We start from the raw sequence: 16,371 nt of genomic DNA, 5'->3' as shown, positions 1-16,371 counted from the left end.
AGGGGGTAGAGGGAGAAGAGGAGGAGTAAGAAAAGGCAGGGAAGGTAAAGGAAAAAAGAGAGGAGGTTGCCAGGGAGAGAGCAGATTGTGGTCCAAAGTCCAGTCCTGGCCACTGTCTCTCTACTCCTTCCCCTGATACTTGGTGTGATAACAACACAGTGTCCTGTGCCAGAATTCCCAATCAGTTTGTTCTTGGACTGTGTCCCAGGTTCCCCATCAGGAGGGAACCCAGCTGTCAGTCCAGACCAAACTCACATTAAATAAATTTGAATATACACTGTACAAGAAAGCCAGCCAGTGCCCCATCTTACAAGCCTCCTGACCCCCCCACCCCTAAAGCCCTTCCATGGCCCCTCTGTGCATCAGGGGATCCCCAAGGGCTGAAGAGGAAGGAGAAGAAATAGCTTGGCTCCAATATGGGCCCGCCATGTCCATGCATAAGCCGTTTTGGCTGCTAGGGACACTACTGTGACCCCAATGAGGCTCCAGAACCCAGGTTGGGGTGGGAGGGTAGCTGGCGGCGACAGTGACCTCGGAACCATGTTTGTCACACCCACCCTGCGTCCATATCCAGAGTCCCCTCCATCCAGCTGCAGCCTGAAGAGCACAGTCCGGGGGGGGGGGGGCGGGGAGGGGGTCCTGCAAAGTGGTGAGGGAAGGACCCCTCACCCCGGGCCTTCCCTGAGAAGACCATGTGACTAAAGGCAAGGCAGGGGAGGTGCATGATGGGTGGGGGTGGAAGACGCAGGCGGGTGGCCCCCACCCTAGGTCACTCTGCAGGCGGGTGGGCCAGATTGGCAGGACCTTGGCCTGGTCCACGGCATCCAGCAGGTTCTTGGCGTCCACGGCCAGGGTGTGGGAGGCCGTGAGCATCTGTCGCTTGCACTCCTCACTCAGGGAGGTCATGGCATTCTGCTGCGCCAGCTGCATTTTGTTGATAAGGTCTGCCAGGTCCTTGTTGAGCAGCTTCTGTATCCCCTCAATCTGTAGGGAAAGCACACAGAGAGGCGAGGTGCTTGGACGTGGGGAAGGGTATTGGCTGAGGTAGTCAGAAGTCCCTGGGGACAAGGTGGGTCTAGGCCTGGCTGAATCCAGCCCCCCATACAGATTGGAGTGGGCATCCCAACCCCTAGCCAATCATGTGTGAGCATTGCCTGACCCCACCCCATACGCCATCCGGTCGCAACAACCCTTCACACCACCAGCATTCAAGTGAACGGTCAGGGTCCATGTCCCTGTGCCGTTTTGTAACTGTCTACCATCAAATCAAGAGATCTGGGATTTTTTTTTAACCACCACATGCCCAGAGCCTAGCACACTGAGCACATGAAACACAAGAGATGTTTGTTGAATGAGCGAGTGAGTACATGGTCATCCCTAGGATACAGAGCTATCACATCACACCTGACCTCTCCTCAGGAAATTTGCCCTAAAGCTCTCTAGGTCCCTGGTGGCCATCTCAGCTCTCTGATGGTACCTGCCTAGATGGGGTGCCTCTGTGGGCTACTGCTGCCACCCAGAGGCAGGTTGAGAATTGTCCCAAGTGTCCCTGCTCTGTCTTGCCTTGAGCAGGCAGATGGTTAGGGTGGTGATGGGATGGGCCACATGCCACATGGATCATGTGGCAGATGGCTGACCGTGAGAGGCAAAGGATCCCAGGGCTCCATGGGAGGTCCACATTTGGTTTCCAGACGGACAATCGACAAATGTCCAGTGGCTCTGGATCAGCTTCTTACAGCTGCAGTAACAAATGACCACAAACCTAGCAGCTCCATGCAGCACAGGTCATTCCTTTACAGTTCTGCAGGTCAGACTTCTGAACAGGCCCAATGAGGCTAACACCAGGGTGCAGACTGGACTGCATTCCTTCTAGAGCTGGGCAGGGTGTTCCCTGCCTTTCCCTGTGTTGAAGCTGCACCTTCCAGCAGCAGTCTGCCTCTGACTTTGGTTTCTGTCATCACAGCCCTTCAGTCTGACCTTCCGCCCGCTGCCCATTAATAAGGACACAGGCCCACTTGGGTAATCCACATAATCTCCCCCTCTCAAGAGCCTCACACTGATCACATCCCCCAACCCCCTTTAGCCTTGTAAGATAATGCGTTCACAGGTCCCAGGGATCAGGCTAGGTCCCTGGTGGCCATCACAGGGCTGTGTCAGCAGAACACCAGGATTCCCAGGGCTTCATTGACAGGATTTCAATGACACAATCACCTTGACCTTGGTCCAGTGAGTAGATAAAGGATAAAGGGTGGGGAGAGGAGGCAGGGGTGCCCTCTTGCACATCCACATTCAATGAGAATTCATGGCAATCTGAGACCCGATAGGAAATTCACCCCAGAAGCTGGCCAAGCTCCTGGGGGCCTCTCGGCCCTCTGGTGGTTGCTGCCCAGACATGCTGTGCAGTCTCCTGATGGACAGAAATGGAGCTGCCCAGGTGGCTCAGGGGCCTCTGCTAGAAATGTAACTAGGAACAGGTGGAGGTACGGGGAGAAGTGACAGATTCGACACCATCTAGGATAGGACACCTACCTCTGTCCTCGAAGATGATGGCAAGGAGGGCAAGAGATCATCCACACTCACAATGAGCTTTCTCAGAGTCAGCCCCACATTCTGAGGGGAGGAAGGCGCAGGGCAGCTGTTACCACCTGCTGTTTTCTTTTCCAGAAAGCCCTTTTGCTTTGGCCAGAGCACTTCTTGGGGTTTCCAGGAACCAACTTCCCTTTGACCATGGGAACCATGGAGACACCACCCCCTTCTTCAGGGGTGACAGCCCCACCTCCTCGGGTCCCTTCTGCCTGGGCTCTCACCTTCACCACCACCACATAGCCCTCAGGGGGCAGCTGGCAGAGCTCCTTCTTGAGATCCAGCACTGCCTGCACCAGCTCCATGACATTGAGGTACACCAGGTCATCGGTCTGGTCCAGGTTGGCTGTGGGCTGGATGGACTAAGGACAAGAAGCAGAGGGGGCTTGGTGGACCTGGGAGGACCCTGCTACCACTGCTGTTCTTTTGTGGGTAGGCAACTCAGCCACCAGCCCACCAGGAAGGACTCTTTTGTGGAGCAATAGTGACCTTTCCTGGGCGTGTATCCCTCCCTTCTGCCTCCAGGACAATGGCTGTACAGCCAGGGAGCCTAATCACATTCTGGTGATGGCCTCACCAGACCCATGGAACCATCACCTAGCCTTAGGTTCCAGGTTGGTCAGTGCCCATCAGGTCATTCTAATGGGCAGCCGACATCGAGAACCACTGTTCTAGAGCAAAGAATACCAGTGGCCAACCAGGCTATTGCAAGGACGGGGTGGGGGGGGTGCCAAAAGCTTAAGGGTGGCTCAAAAGAGAAAGGGGCCACTTGTCCTCCCCCAGAGATGCACCTATGAGCTTTCCTCTGGGTCAGGCAGTGGGGACAGGAGCCTGGCTCTACCCCTGCTTCTACATGTACCAGCTGAGGTAGCCTGAGGCAAGGTGCTTGTCTTTAAAGACCACAGAATTCAGTCCTGGGAATCCCCACTCCAATTCATATCCAGCCTTCAGGGAGCCAACACCTACCTGTGCCCCCAGTAGTGGTGGCTTCTGTGGGGGCCCTGTGAACTCTGCTGCAATGGGAAGGACAGTGAGTCAGTAAGTGGGTAGAGGGGTCTCAGCAGCTGGCCTTTGCCTTCATACCCACTGATGATCAAGCAAAGCCCTCTCCTCCATTATCAGGAGACTCCGGGGGTATTAGGCCCCAATATCAGGAAGATGGCAGGGGAAGAGCATGCTGGACTCTGTGGTTTTGTATAGAAAGAAAAAAAAAATCAAAGTCACAGCAGAGATGGGGTGACCTCATGGGAGTTCCAGCTCTGGCATGCTTCCTCCTTGATGGACACAGGCCCAAGGGATAGCAACACTCTGGCCTTGGCCACCCATGGAAAAGAAGCCTCACTCTCTACAGGCAATGGGGGTCCATGGAGCCCCCACCCTGGTGTATCAGCTGCTCATGGGTAGATATATGAGGATGCTATAATGATTTTCCTTGAGCATTTGGGGCTCAAGTAAATGAAATACCAGCAGAGCCTTGCTATTCATGCCCACTCTGATGAACAAAGACACACACAGGCCCTGCGCAGCTGCTGGAAGGGAAAGCACAGGATGGAAATCAGAACACCTGGTTCTGCTCACACCTCCGCCACCAAAGAGCCCTGCCACCCAAGACAGCACATCTGTATTCCCCCGGTCTCAATTTTCATCTGCAGAATAAGAGGGTTAGCTCTGAAGTCACCTGGAACCAGAGAGCCTAGGCTTACCCCTGAGCCGTGCTAATTAGCAGCTGGGTGACACTGGGCAAGTTGTCAACCAGCCTGTGTCTCAGTTGCATCCTTTGTAAAATGGAGACACACTGTCTGTCTCTGAGTTGCTACAATACAAATGAGTTAATACTTGTGACTTGGCTGGTGCCTGCCCTGTGTTAAGTTCTCTGTGTCCATTGTCCTTGCTCTTCTTATCATTATCATCAGCTCCTCCCCCTCCTTTCCCTGACTTCAGCACAAGCTTCTGGAGAAATCTCCTAGGCTTGGTCTCATTCATCCCTTGGGCTTGGAGAAGACCTAAGAAGTGGGGGAGGTGGGTGGAGCTACTTAACCTTCCTCCACCAGAGTGAGGAGTGGAAAGGCGAGAATCACCCACTCTGCCAAATAAAGGCAGGCAGGAGATGGACCGAGAAGAGGACCGAGGAGGTGGGCAGAGCAGGGAGCAGCACTCCACTGTAAGCTGACCGCCTTTGCAGATGCTGCATTAAACACAAGGCAAATAGATGGTCCTTCACATTGCAGGCATACTCTGCTGCCCCCTGCACAGGCAGTAAACAAAGATGGGGTACCACAGAGACCCAGGTGGGAACTCCCCAAGGAAGGGCAGGAACACTCACTGTAGCCGGCCTCCTTCTCTGGGGTCTACAAGGAAAGAAGGGAAGATAACAGTCACTTCTTCAGCTCTGGGGACCACCCACTGTCCCCCCCTCCCTCACCCTGCTCCACAGTGTGATTAGAGACTATGGCCATGGGGTGGGAGGGTCCCAAGATGGGCAGCCCCAAGGAGGAGACATGCAGGCCCAAGGACTGGTGATTCCTGGGGTGACAAGGCCTTCCCAGGCTGTGGCTCTAAAAAGAGGCCTCTCCAGGTGACTTACCAATGGGGACTTATCGTTCATGTAAACCATAGGGTCCTGCAGAGGAGACCAAAGGCAACAACTTAGGGTTCTGGAACTGAACATCAGAATGCATGGCATGCATTTGTCCCACAATGTGGGAGGCAAAGAGGGCACGGGGAGAGCAGGGAAACCCCTCCAGGGCTCCGCGCAGGCTCACCAAGGACTTCTCCTCCTGCCTCAGCCACTGGGAATCTTTCTTCTCTGCTGCTGGGTCAGATAAAGTCCTCCTCCTGGGAGGACAGCGGAGAGAAAGGAGAGATGCAATGAGCCCCATCCCCAGGCTTGGAGGAGGGACGGTCCCCAGAAGAGCCTCAGGGGAGCCACAAGCCTCGGCCTTGCTGCCACTTTTTTCTAGCTTTTTCTTAGCCCGGCAGCCCTATATGCAGACAGTTATTATCAGGTGTTGGCCTCACACACGGCCCTGGTGGCAGCAGGAATGATGAACCCCAGCACACACTGCTAAACATGCACCGTACTCAAGCTGCGACGTGAACTGTCAATGACATTTTAACATTATATTTTCTCAGTTGGCATTGGTGATGTTGCTGTCATTTAATAGATTTAGAAATGCAAAGCCAGCCTCTGGAAGCCCTTTGGGGTTTTTTCTCCATCTAAGTGCCATGTGGCAGTCCTGGAAGCTTCATGGGACACAGGTGTGACCTCCAGCTCTCTGGTATGTAGTCCCACTCAGCTTTGTTAAGGTAGCCACCAGGGTTATCTAACCAAAGGCCAGAAGTGCAGGAGCTACGAGGCAAGATGAAGAATGAAATTTAAAGAAGCAAAGCTCTGCAGATCTCAAGGCAAGTGCTTCCTCTCCCCAGCTTTATTAACCTCACCCTGTTTTCACTCACCTGTGGGACTGCGGACCTACAGACCAAGCTGATGAATGGAAAGCTCGGGTGTTTTCCTATTTTCCCTCCTCCTTTTTATGGTTCAATTGTGTAATTATCTGCTTAGTCCCTCCAACTACTCTGCTTTCCCCCTGCTGTACAGTGATTCCCTTAGCATCTGGGATGGAGGGAGAGTGCCAGGGGCATCCTTTTGAGTACTCTACAGGGAGCCTTTGCCAGTGGCAGAACTCAGCCATGACAAGGAAGCCCACAGGCACTCCAGCTCCTGCTATAGTCTGAACGTGGTCCTCACAGTTCATGTGTTGGATGTTTAATCTCCTGCACAACAGCATGGGAGGTGGGGACTTTAAGAGACCACTAGGCCACGAGGGCTCTGCCTTCATGAATGGGTCAGTGCCACCAAAGCAGGGGTGGGCTAGTTAGCACAGGAGGGGAGACTGACAGAATCACGAGTTAGGCTTCCTTCCCTCATTTTCCCATACTGTTTTTGTCACATGGGTGATGCCTCTGCCAAGCTATGACACAGCAAGAGAACCCTCACCAGCTGTGGCCCTTGGTGCTGGACTTCCTAGCCTCCAGAACTGTAAGAGATCGATCTCTGTTCATCATACATCACCCAGTCTCCAGTGTCCTGTTACAGCACCACAAAATGAACTAAAACAGTTCCTTTCCTTCAAAGTGGCCAGTGCACACACAAATCATGTAAAGAAAATTCTAGAAAAACTCTATATACTTTTAGAAAGCCACAATCCCTGCCAAGCCTCTCAAAATAGTTTTCCCAGTACACCCTATAAAATAAACTTGGATATTACAGTATAGTCTAAAAACAGCTGCATTGGGACAGTTTACCTACAGTTCATTTAGCTTCAGTTACCAATCTTGATTTCTAATAATACCTTCACTACAAGTTAGCTTTTTTTGCTAAAATATTTCTTATTCAATGATCTATTCAGTACGTACCCATTAAGCAATACTATGAAGCAGGCAGAGAACTGGGTGCTGGGAGAATAGCAATTTTAAAATAGGAGATGTTCCTTTTCTCATGGAGATCAGTAAACAACAGTTAGGCCAGTGTTGGGGGCCAGACAATCAATCCTTTACTTCAAGGAAATTTCCTTGTAGGATGCAAAGCAGCCTCTGGCCTCCACCCTCTAGGTACCTGCAGCCCTCCCCACTGGGACAAACATATCTCCAGATATTGCCAAGTGTCCCCACAGAAGCAAAACACCTCAGCTGAGGATCACTGAGCTAGACCTTTTTAAAAGAAAACAGATTTCAGAATGTAAAGGTATTTTACAACCCTGAGATTGCTGAATATATGATCTACTTCACAGAAACAGAGTGCTATGGTTTGGGCATTGTTTGCCCCCCAGAGGTTCATGTGCTGAATGGAGGCTGGGTTCCATGTGGCAGTGCCAAGGTGTTGGAACCTCCAAAAGAAATGGGGCCAGGTGGGACATAACTAGGCTGCAGGGGTGCCACTCTTACAAATGGTTTAATGCTCTCTAATGGGAGTGGGCCAGGTGTGGAAGGAGTGCATTAATTCTTGAGAGAGGGGACTGCTATGAAAAATGTATCCCTCTTGGGATCTTGTTTTCTGTATTGCCATGTGATCTCTCCTTCCTATGTGCTCCCACCGTGATGCCATCCATCAGACTGTGATGTAGCCAGAAGGATTTCACCAGAGCTAAGCACATGTCAGTTTCTCATTCTTGGATCTCTGAAACTATGAGCTAAACAAACCACTCTTCTCTATAAAGTATCCAGCCTCAAGCATTTTGTTATAGCCACACAAAAAGGAATAAGTACTCATTAAGCAATTGAAGCAGGCATAGATCTGATACTCCACAATGAACAAATTTTGAGGCCACAAATATCCTTGGTTAAGTGTCAATACCTGTAAACACAATGGTATGGCTGCCCCAGGCTATTGACAAATAGTGATAAAAAGGAACTAAGTGCCTGAGGTTCTATATACAGAGACAAGAATATCTAGGTGTAAGAAAAAAAAATACACAGACTGAGAAAGATTCAATGCAGAAAATATCAGTTACTGGAGTCCAGAAAATACTGTATAATTTTACAAATGCCACCACTTTCATGCTTTGTGTGTTCCAAGCTTAATCTTAGCAAAAACTTTAACGAACCAATATTAGAAGACTCAATAGAATGAGTCTTTCAATTCCATAGTAAGACCAAAGGAAAAAATGAGAGCCTTTTCAACCTTGAATCTCTAGGCTGGTTTTTCTGAAATACACTCTAGGTATTCTTCCCAGGTCATGGAGAGTTAACACTCCCTTTGTCTTTTAAAATGATGTTCATGAGCCACGACACCTGCCAGCCTCGTTTCCCCCCCCCCATATATACCCTTCCTTGCTCAAACACCACCCCACTTGCCCCTGCCTCTTCCATCCCTACATTCCAGTTTCTTCCAGTCCAAATTTTCTCCATCCTTCAGGGCCCACATGAAAACCAGCAGCAGGCAGGAGTCACTCTCCCCTCTGAACAACTGCTTCGTGGCCCCCACAACTTTCTGGCTCACATTACCCGTGAGCCTGCACTTGACCTGCTCCTTCTGACTGACTGTAAGCTCCTTGAAAGCAAAACCACGTGTTCCTCCTTCAGCACCCTGGACAGCGCCCGCGAGTGCACAGGTGCACTGTGGCCTGTGGAACTTCAGTACTGACTTGCGAAGACTCCAGGAAGGAGATGCTGCCATCCTGACTCTGCGGCATCCCACAGGCTCCCAGATGAGCCAGGCCATGGGGACAGTCAGGAGGAAAATTATTGTTACCATCTCTGAGTGTTCCTTTAATGTTTCCAAATGCCTTTCAGGGGATCTCGTCAGCGCTTCGCCTTGGGGAGAATTTTCTCAGTGTTTCTGATCTATATTTTTAATCTTTTTTTGTTTGATTAAAGAAGTGCTCATTATGTTCTTGCAGGCAGTTTTTTTTTCTTGGCAATTACTTCTAAACCTCTGACACAAAAGGTCTGTGACTCTGACTGTGGCTCAGTCTGTCTTTATGGAAGGGAACAAAATCCTCCCAGTGGAGCAGGGCTTAGACAAAGGCCATGCAGCCCCTCACATATACAAAACAGCTTTTTTCTAAAAGCACAATTTTTAAAGTAAAGCTCCCTAAAACTTAATTAATTATGGATAAAGAGTCAAGGGCTGAAGGGTAGAGAAACTTCATACTGCCTAAATTATAGTACATGCTTATAACCATAGTTTTATTATTGTTAAGCATATGAAAAGACAGAAATTGCTTAAATTAATGTGAGAGAGAAAAACGAGGTAGGTTGGGGAAAATTTATTTCACAACAGATCTCGCTGCCTGGAATTTGAAGCTACCATGTGAATTCAAATTTTTACTAAATAAAGAATAACAGTACAGATATATGTCAACATACTTGCCCAAAATTTCCAAATCTGTTATGATAAACACATATTCCCTTGCCCCCAAATTTTTAGAGACATATATCTTGAGCCTGAAATATCAGACATATATACAAGTTAGAGCTAAAATAATGAGTTTAGCCTGTTTTGTAACCCAGTTTGGTAAAATATGTCAAGATTTCATGGCAACAAGCGGCAAGGGGTCATTGCATTAAAGGAGATGATTGGTGGCAAGTGAGCATCTGCTTTCAAGCAAAGATGGTTTTGCTACATAAGATCTGACAATCTACAGATATTCCACAAAGCACTCAGTGTCTCACAGTCACTGATGACATAGCGATCACTGAGGAGGTGGCTTAGCCCCCTCTCTAGCAGCTCATGAGCCTGTAACCACAATACCCCCGAAGCTCCTTCCCACCCAGCAGCACCTTTACAAAAGCAGCAGCAGGAGAAGCAGCCGCCAGGAAGCCTTTCTTTCCTCTGATGAAGGAGACATTTAGCAATCAGGCAGGACGGCAGAGTGGGGCAGAATCTCCAGGGTCTTTTATTCTCCAGCACCACCAGGCCTGGCTGCACTCTACCCACCAGTCTCCACACTACTGCACTGCACCCTGCCTCTGGGGCTCAGAAAAGGATGAAAATTTTACATCATTTGCCACAGCACCAGTGTGGACAAGGGCAGTTCCAGCTGGTATCCAGCTGGTGTCCCAAGGAGCAGAGCCTAACTTCATCCCAACTCTGATATATTTGCAAAGGGAAGAGTCACAGAACACCTCAATGACTTGACTGGCACACAGAAGCATGGAGGGCCCCCCCTGAGGCTGAGGATGTAGGGTTCCTAGAATCCCAGGCCACCTCCCTCCAGCAGCCTCCTCAGTCTGGGCCGGGACTCAGCATGCAGTGCCCTCCTACCCGCATGCTGTGGCGCTTGAAGACATTGTGCGGGTGGAGAGGTGGGGTATGCAGTGTGTTAACGGGAGATGGGTACTCCATAGGGCTGGTGAGCGTAGGGGAGCTGGCACACAGACCCTTAGGGACCTATTCAGGAGAAACAAAGGAGCACAAGGCACAGGACAAGGCAAGGGGGTGGACAATCAGCTGCTACAAACAGGAGCACAAAGAAGTGATACAAGAGCATCATGGGGGACACAGACTTGCTCTCTCAGAGTTGCTGAAGAATGTGGTGTGGCATTTCCTTGGCCCTGTTGGAGACACCTGGTGGAGCATCATGGCCTCTCATCTGCCTAACACTCCCCCAGTGGTGTTCTGCACACACAGGGTCCATGCAGGCTGCTATTGAGACCATGACTCCTCCCTTGGGCCCTTTTCCAAACAGTTATGTTTCATAGTCATGTTACAAATCGACAGATATGATTAGTCCATGGATAAGTAAATTCTCACACACGTAGCTGTCCTTCCATATTCAAGGGGGATTCATTCCAGGACACCCTGTAGATACCCCAAATCTGCAGATGCTCCAGTTCCTTGAGCAAACTGGCATGGTATTTGCATGAAATGTACATATATCTCTCAGTAAGCTTTAAATCATCTCTAGATTGCTTTTGCCATCTAATGTAATGTAAGTGCTACACAAATAGCTGGCATACAGTAATTTTAGGGGAATGGCAAGACAAAAGTCTGTACATATCCAGTACAGATGAGATTTTTTTCCTATGTTAATATTTTTGATTCCTGGTTGGTTGAATCCATAGATACAGAACACATGAATATGGAGAGCCAACTGAGATTGTGTGTGTGTGTATGTGTGTATGTGTAATTTTCAATAATTTTATATAGTTATATATAAAATTTAAATAACATCACTATTTTAAATATGTTTAGTTTTTAAGGACATTGCTTCCACCTTCTGAACCAAAGCATTTTATTTTCACATAAAGGATTTATCTGGGGCTGAAGATGTGACTCAAGTGGTGGCACGCTCATCTGGCATGCGTGCAGCCCAGGTTTGATCCTCAGCACCACATACAAACAAAGATATTGTGTCCGCTGAAAACTAAAAAATAAATATTAAAAAATTCTCTCTCTCTCTCTCTCTCTCCCTCTCCCTCTCTCTTTAAAAAAAGGATTTATCTGTTGGTTCTTGGTTGGGCTTACTCAGGCATGGGGCATTTCCTTGGGAGGAGATACACAAACCTGGGGCACAGCCCCCTGTAAGGAGCATCAGTAAACTGACATTGTTGCTATTGGTTGAGATATGCCAGTTCTGAATGGCAACTCTGATGGGGGATGAAAGAAAAGGACAGAGAGGAAGCCGGGCTCCCTCTTACCCAGACAAAAGAGAAGGACTCAGGACAGGGGCGTTCTGAGTCAGGGACCTACAGCCTTGGTGAGAGACATGGTTGGTGGTGACAGAGGTGGAGAAGGCTCAGATGGAACCCTTCTCCCTTCACTGGCTACCCTGGTCCTGGCCAGGACCTCTGCAGGGAGCCTCGGGGATCCACTCTATTCTCTGGAGACATCATCCATCCCCAGTTCCTTGGGATTACTTCTCAGAGGCTGTGCTCAGGGTAGGAGGCCAGGGAAGTCTTGGACATGGGGAGGGAGCTACTAGCAGGTACACAAAGCAGCAGACACTGCAGACAGACAGACTAGGCTGCAGGAAGGTCTGCTTAGCTGAGGACAGTCTGGCAGGACTAAGTTGCTATTCTTTTGATGTGAGTTCAAACTCATATCAAAAAGCCAAACAAAGAAACAAAGAAGAGTCAACCCAGCTATCTTCATCATCTGAGCAGATGGCTGCTACTCCTTAATGACACAGGAATGGAATTTCAAGCAACACCTGAAAAGGGATGCGCCTGGCCATTCCAAGCCTCCTGGTTACACATTTACCTGGAACTGTTGCTTGGGAGCGAGCACATTGGTTGTGGAGGGGGGTCTATCTATACTTGGGCCAGCTGGGCTGGAAAAGAGGATATAGAGAAGTGTCAGTTGCATCTTCCCATTAATGAATGGATTGGCCCACTAAGGGGAGCATCAGATTGAATGTAGCTCAGCCTTATTTACAATGAAGGAGCAGTGGTGGACAAGGTTATCATTAAAATAATTTTGCATCCACTTCTGAGCACCAATTACATGCTGAGAGATGGGAAGGCACAGGGGCTGGCCTCTGCCCCCTGGGCTAGGATAATTGGGGGGTTAATGACCTCTGTTGTGTGCAGCCTCCCTGTAGGAGTGCCTGACAAACCAGCCATGGATAGCCACATTCAGAGCAGGAGGTCACTGAGGGCTCAGGGATTCACAGAAACTTCATGGAGATAAAAGCTGATTTGGGCCCTAGGGAAAGGGCAGCACATGCCTGGCAGGAAGAACAACGAGAAAAGACCTTGGTCCAGATTATGCATTATTGTAGACTGAATGTTTGTGTTCCCCTCTGTTCATATGTTGAAGTCCTGTCCCCCAGTGTGATGGTTTAGGAGGCAGAGATTTTGGGAGGTGATTAGGGTTCAATGAGTTCATGAGGATGGGGCCCCATAAAGGGATTAGTGCCCTTATAAGAAGAGGAGGAGAGACCAGAGGTTTCTCTCTCTTTCCACTAGTTGAGGACACATTAGGAAGGTGGCTATCTGAAAGCCAGGAAGGGGCTCTCACCAGATACCAAAGTTGCTAGAGCCTGGCCTTGGACTTCCAGCCTCCAGAAGAGAGATAAGTGCATGATTTAAGCCACTCATTCTGTAGGATTTTGTTACGGCAGCTCTAGCTGACAAATACAGGCATAGTCTCTGGACCCCTCCCCCCACCTGATGGTGGAAGAGCGGGGCTCTGGCTCCTGAGCCCAAGGCTGTCATGGAGAGCACAGAGAATGGATTTTGAGGGCCCAGGATACTCTCCATCCATGTATCCTCAGGGAGAGCTAACTTAGCCCTAGGAACCTCTCAGAAGAAAAGTGCCCTGCTTCCCAAGGGAAAGTTCTGAGAAATGACTTCTCCACAAGGTGTCTCTGTCTCAGAAGACACCTGCCAGGGCCTGAAGATAACAAGGGGTGATTGATAAGTAGCTGAGTTGCAGAACTGAGAGAGGATTGTAGGAAAGCATCCTGCTTACATTAAGCAGGCAGTGGGTCACACAGGCCCTGGCTCTGTCGTGGCTCATGGGACTAATAACAAGGCCAGGGGCTGGCTTACCTTGGGTGGGGGGTTCCTGGGAGGCGATGGGCTCCAGTATTTTAGGTGGTTGGTATCGAGCATTCCTTTCTTGTTCTATGGCAATGTCCTTCTCCATCTGATAAATGTCACTGCCAAGGCAGCAGGTCAGACAGGGTTAGAGACCGGGTCAAAGCGAGTCACTCCTCTCTACTACATTGAAACTAGGAGAGGCCTGGACAAGGGCCTTGATCCCATTTTCATTTACGTTTCCTCTGAAGAGTGGCCTGGGGGGACCTCTCTGAGACAGGCTGGGGTATGGATCCTGAGGGCACCCTGCACCAAGTTGGGAGGATCACAGGGATGGGTCCAAGGTGGGAGGAGGACCCTGGAGAGCCAGACTTAGCCCAACCGGGCAGCAGAAGCCTGCTGTATCCTCAGATCCCCACACTTCCTTCCTTACTGTGCCTGCTATTGGTGCCAATCCCCTGTTTAGATTTCCAGGTCCCCGTCAACTTCATGATGAAGGCCTGGGTTTGACTTGTCAAAAACAATCCACCATCTGGTTTCTGATGTGAGCAAATGGGCTGTGGATTCACCTCCCCCAACCCTCACCTGTTAGTGGTTCTAGTGCCCCTCACCTTTCTGCCCCAATTCAGTGCTTCTCAACCTGGGAATCACAGACCCCAGAGGCCTCTGGAATTACTGCAGAAGTTTCATCAATCCACATGTTCAAATGGGTATGAGTGTTATGTACTTTTGAATACTGCCTGGTACTGTGTTTTCAAACACAATGTATTTTGTCAATCAAAGGATTCTAAAATTATGATTACATGGAAGAATTCTCCAAATTTGACCTTTAAAACAGCCCTTCCTACCCCTACAAGATTGGGAAACACTAATCAAAACCTTTCTTCCCCCTAAAGAAGGGACCGTGACCTGAGGGAGGCAGCTGGGGTCCTTTGGGTCTTTGAGTATCCTTCCTTTGCATCAGAGAAGCCTGCTTCAAACTGCATCATGACGGGGGTTGGCCGATTGCCTGCGAAGGAGATACCTCTCATCTCAGGCACCCCATCATTCTCCCCTGGTTCTCCAGATCCCAGAATGGATTAAGACCACACCCTCCTCACTCAGAACTTCTGCTCTCTCAAAGTACAGTTTTCAATACATTTCCCCTGGAACTCCCTGGCTTCTTCAATCTTCCTTGTGAGGGACAATGCAGATGAATTAATCAGGAGAGCCAATGAAGGAGGAAAATAATTTTTATTTTGAGACAGGTCTTGCTAAGTTGCTTAGAGCCTCACTAATTTCTGAGGCAGGGCTTGAACCTGCAATCCTCCTGCCTCAGTCTCCCAAGTCACGGGGATTACAGGTGTGCAATACCACACCCAGCCAGAGAGGATTACAGGCGTGCAATACCACACCCAGCCAGAGAAGCTTTTTAAGCTAGAGGTTTTGCAGACTATGTTGGGGACCCTGCCGCACAAACAAATGCAGGGTCATCCCTGCTGCCCCCTGCCTGGGCATTCCCAGCCTCCTCCTTGGTGGCCCTCCAACCAGCCAGTTTGTAGGGGTAATTTTCTTGCCCTCACTAAAATTTGCCAACATGTTTATATGATATCAATGAGTAGTATTAACAACAGGTTAATGTTGTTAAAGGTCAATTAAGCAAGAGATCTCCTAAAACAGATGTCAGCAAACCATGGTCATAGGTCACATGTGGTCTCCCATCTATTTTTCTATGGCTTCAAATTAAAAATGTTTATCACATTTTTTAATAATTGAAAAAAATAAAATGATATTTTATGACACATGAAAATTATGAGAAATTCAAATTTCTTTGAATTTCTTATTGAAATTCTTATTGAACCCAGCTACCCCCATTCCTTCACTACTGTCTATGACTGTTTTGAAGCTGTGGAGGCAGAGATGAGCAGACTTGACAGAAGCCCCCAAAATTCACTATCTGGTCTTGTACAGAGAAGGTCGGCTGATTTCCTTACTAAAGTATGCCTAATGAAGGGGACCACCCTTGGGAGCACTGATGACAGGCATGCCACCAAGCAAACTGGGGACTCCTGGACCTCTGAAATGGACAACACCCTTTACCTGTGATCTTCCAGTGCCGTAGAACAAGTGTCTTGGCACTGAGAAAGATAAGGCCTCAGACTCCTAACCCCACTCAGGAAGACAGGTATTTTCCAGCCAAACTCTGCAGACCATAGGTGTCTGGGCCATTTTTTTTTTTTTTTTTTTTTGGTACCAGGGATTGAATCCAAGGGGTGCTTAACCAATGAGCAACATACCCAGCCCTTTTTATATTTTATTTTGAAATGGGGTCTCACTAAGTTGCTTAGAGCCTCGATAAGTCGCTGAGTTTGGCTTTGAACTTGTATTCTTCCTGCCTCAGTCTCCCAAGCTGCTGGGATACAGGTGTGTGCCACCATGTCTGGCTGCACCAGACATTTTTTGATTCCAATAGAGAAAATACCTTCTAGGCATAGCATGAGCAAGGCACAGGGCTGGGGTGGAGATGCCCTGATGAGCAAGGCCTCCCCAGGCTCACCTTGTCTCTGAACTAGTATCTGACAGTGAACCTGGCCTCAGCCTTTCAGCCCCTGATGGAGCTGCTTCTGTACCGAGTGCCCGATGCTCATCATCCCTCTGCTGGAAGGACCAGTTCATTCCGTGTGGTCATGTGGCTCAGTGATGATCAGAAGGGAGGTCTGGGTAGATGTCCTGGCCCTCTTGTCACTGCCTTGGGCAAGTCACTGATTTGAACCTGAACTCTTCCATTCAGCAGATGGGAATGGGGCCACCTGCTGCATAGGCCTG

At 49.2% G+C, this 16,371-nt stretch overlaps 1 pseudogene; it reads right to left on the bottom strand.

The window, feature by feature from the left end:
* Positions 1–769: 769 nt before the first annotated feature.
* Positions 770–16,371, bottom strand: part of LOC139704195 (protein-tyrosine kinase 2-beta-like) — a 44,115-nt pseudogene continuing 28,513 nt past the window's right edge.

This window comes from Marmota flaviventris, unplaced genomic scaffold (assembly GCF_047511675.1).
Source record: "Marmota flaviventris isolate mMarFla1 unplaced genomic scaffold, mMarFla1.hap1 Scaffold_44, whole genome shotgun sequence".
Taxonomy (NCBI): Eukaryota; Metazoa; Chordata; class Mammalia; order Rodentia; family Sciuridae; genus Marmota; species Marmota flaviventris.
Note: the sequence above shows the minus strand (reverse complement) of the source record. Positions and strands in the feature narration are given on the sequence as shown.